Source organism: Oryctolagus cuniculus, chromosome 1 (assembly GCF_964237555.1).
Source record: "Oryctolagus cuniculus chromosome 1, mOryCun1.1, whole genome shotgun sequence".
Taxonomy (NCBI): Eukaryota; Metazoa; Chordata; class Mammalia; order Lagomorpha; family Leporidae; genus Oryctolagus; species Oryctolagus cuniculus.
Window position 1 is genome coordinate 119213243 of NC_091432.1, and position 3962 is coordinate 119217204.

Here is a 3962-nt window from a genome sequence, read left to right on the forward strand (position 1 = left end):
CCAGGTCTCCCACATGGGTGCAGGTGCCCAAGGACTTGGGCCATCTTCTACTGATTTCCCAGGCCACAGCAGTGACCTGGATCAGAAAAGGAGCAGCCGAGACTAGAACTGGCACCCCTATGGAAAACTGGTGCTTCAGACCAGGGCTTTAACCTGCTGTGCACAGCACTGTCCCAATGATTTTTTTTTTCACTAGAAACATAGACCATGAATGATTTCAGTTGGAGAGACTTACATTGGTATTGTGGAGAGATTAGAGTAGATATATTTACAAAGATCCCTAGAAATTGTATGGGCACGGTAGTTAGGGAGTACAAGAAATGAGTTTTCCAATGGTTGTATGCTTTTCCCTTACTTCCTCCTGAAGATTCCCTCCCCTTTCTCCTATCAGTATCCACTGGCTCCATGATGAATCTCCTGGTCTCCATCTCAATACAAGAACAAAGTACCCTGATCAGGGCACTTAACACAATTTGTCATTCTGCAATTTCCTTGGTTTTGTGCATTTTGTTTCTCTCCCCTCATGAGCAGAAAACCTTATGACTGCTCTCACTCTGAAATTCCACTCATTGTTTTCTCTTTGGTATCTGCAGTCACTCCTGCTTGTAGCAGATCCTCAGAATATCTGATGGGCAAATGTACAGCATGAATAAACACTGGGAAGGTATGAGGGCAGGGGAATTGTGTAAAACCTTTATCCTGACAGTCCCTGGTCCAACTACAAAGGATGAACTCGCTGGCCTTAACTTTGCATCAGTCCATGAGAGAGGTAGATTGCCCTGTAGTGGGGAGCGAGGGAATCGTGTATCCAAATGTATTCCTCACGGAGTGCTTCACCATAGGATATCTCAGTATAATCCCTCATATAATCCCGACTCTATGGAAAGTCTCCTGTGCCCTGGGATGGAAGTAATGATGCTCCCACCTGCTGTGTGACTTGAAACTGGTTATTGACCCTTGCTGAGCCTCTGTGACCAAACAGGTGAAGACAAGGACTTGCTCAGGTCTAACTGAGGTCCAGTTGCCCTACCTGCCTGGATCCCACCCCTGAAATCTTGGCTCTCCATCTCCTCCTGCAAGGTCAACTCAAGGCACTTTGAGTCCAAGCCCCATTTTCCATTCTCTTCACAGCCCTCCAAGCTCTCTAGACTCAGATGTGAGAGCAGAGGAACCATAGAGTCTAAGGTCCAGTTTCACATCAGAAGCAGGACTCAAGTTAAAATGCCTCCACAATGTAAATGTTGAGGGGGTATGTTGACCAAGTCGGGGGCTTGGAATATGAAATAGGGCCAGAGATGGATTATAAGTCTTCCCCCACCACTTGCACAGTTCAGCTCCTGCCAGGCCCAGTACAAGAGCTTAACTTAGTGAATTTGGTGAAAATAACTGTGGCAAGGCCCAAATACCAGAGCAACTATGTTTGCCAGAACTCCTCTGAAAGCCCCTCCACGGCCCCTTCTCCCGTGGCTCTGCCGCAAGTGAGTCACCAGGACCTCAGCCTCTGAGGGGGCCTCTCCCTGAGTCCTTTAACCCTTGAGAAGCTCTAGAAGGCCCCCTCGACCTCCAGGCCCTCAGTACAGCACAAGCTCCACACCTGGGATGACGAGAACTGGAACGAGAGAGTCCTACAAGCTGCCCCCTCTGCTGTTCTCAAGCTATTTGCCATGACTGCTGGGACAGATGTACCTCCTACACCCTTACAACTGCAGGCTGCTGGGATGTTAAGTCAGACTGGAGAAGAGAGACTGGGGATCACATCGTCTTAGGTGTTCTTCTTCCCTGAGAAAATCTCTGTGCTACTTACTGTGAAACTGGTCATATTGACCATCCGTTCTTTGCAGTGCTATATTGGGAAAGGAAGACCCATTGCATGCAATAAAAATTGCATGGGAATCATTTTTTGTTTCCTCCAGCAAAAATAAACTGAGGGTTCCTTCACTTGTACTCCCTGTGCCAAGACCTAAAATACAGAATAAGATAATAGAAGGCTTGGTATTTGAAATTCTTGGGAGCCATACAGACCCTGCAGCCAGAGTAATTCTTAGATGTGTCAAGCAACTCAGGCCACTCATAGAGGTGTCCTGGTAGGGCAGTGGCCAGGGCCTACAGGTAGTGCTGTGCCATAGGAAGAGAAAGAATCTGGCAGTGGGTGCATCTGCAGGCATGGCCTGAGAAGTCCACCACCACCAAGGCTTTGATTGGAGTTGTGTGTTGGAGTGGGCAGGAGACCAAGAACAGCTCCTTCCAGATGGCCTTTGAAGTCAGGAGCTCTGATGCAGAACAGACTGGGTTCTCTTGGACAGGCAAGCAGTTCAACTATGGTTCACTGAGATAGGGTAAGAGCTGGGCCTGTGCAGCCCAGAATACCTGAAAGCCAGAGACACATAAGAGGACTGCAGAGATCCCAGGAGGGCACTCTGCTGAAAAGGCTCGGGGTTCTCTTCTTCTGCCTTGCCCCTGTCTGCAGACTCCTCTTCTCAGGGATTTTCTGGGCATTTCAGAGTGCCATTCTGCGTTGCAAACCCCTAGACACAAGTCGTTCTCTCAGAAGAACACCTATAGGGACTGGTGCAGAAGTGTGAAAAGGGTGCCTATTCCCAGACCAAGCCCAGAGACAAGCACAATGGCCTAGATTTGGAACACAGAACACATCCTGCCAGCCCCTCTTTGCTTTCCCAAAGGCCTGATCCTGAGGAATCTCACACAACCCTGTCTTGGGAGGACAGAAATGCAACTCTAACTCTCCCCACCGCAAGTGACTGGAAGAGGGCACCCGTGTCAGAGACTGACCTATCACCAAGAATCACAAGTCTTAAATCCTCCATGAGCACATCTGTCAACATTGCCCTGTTTTCTCATTCTCCCAGGCTTCACTTCATGATTCAATGACAACTCTTGGTTTATTCTTTGGTCTATTTTCTGAACTTTTTTCCCTACTGGATCTGTTCTCTCTAATTAATCATATGCTTCTCCCAACTGAACTCAGTGCCACAAATGTGGGGTTAATGAGTTTCTACGCCTCTGCTTAGTTTGAGCCAGAGAGAACAATTTCTAGAATGCAAATTGTTCCTATAATTACAACATGTTCCTACGCTTTCTTATGTTCTAGCTAAAAAGTCAGGAGAGTCTGATAGTCATTATGCCATGAATCATAGCAGCACCAATGCCTACCTTTCTGATTGTCACTGGACAATAAGGAAACATTTTGCTCCCTCTCTTATCTCAAAGACTGTACTTAAAAATATCAAAGCTTTCAAATGTGGTTCCAAAAAATTATCAGTTTCAGAATTTCTGCCAGTTCTAATCTTTATAATCCCATGGATGGGCAATCACGGAACAAAAATTCTTGCTTGGAAAACCAAAAAGATTTCGCTATATTTTTCTAAAAATCTGACACCAGTGCATCACCTACAGCGGGGAGATTGAATATGGTAGGGCCTACTATCATCATGCATAGTAAGATGCACTGCTGCCTTTATGTGTGGTAGAAATTTGTGCAGATCATGTGGTATTTAAAAATAGGGATCCCTCCTTAATTTTGATTTAAACCGTTTGAACTGTTTCTGAGAAACAATTTTTAGAAGGTGGTAAGCTTCCTCTCTCTCTCTGTGTTTGTGTGTGTGTGTGTATGTGTGACTACAAGGGTATATGCATACCATTGTTCCCTGAACTGGGAAGATTGAGGAGAGACATGTGCACTACAATGATGAGTGATGATTTTAAGAGAAGAGGCCTTGGCACATGAACACACCACCCCTGCACTGTCTGAATATGTCTCACCATTCTCTGCTAGCCTGTAGGGTTTCAGATGAGAAGTCAGCTGTGAGTCTAATTGGAGATTCTCTGAAAGTAATATGGTGTTTCTCTTGTGCACATTTTAGGAACTTTTCTTTATGTTTTACTGTAGAGAGTTTGACTACAATGTGTTGTGGTGAAGATCTTTTCTGGTTGTGTTTTTAGGA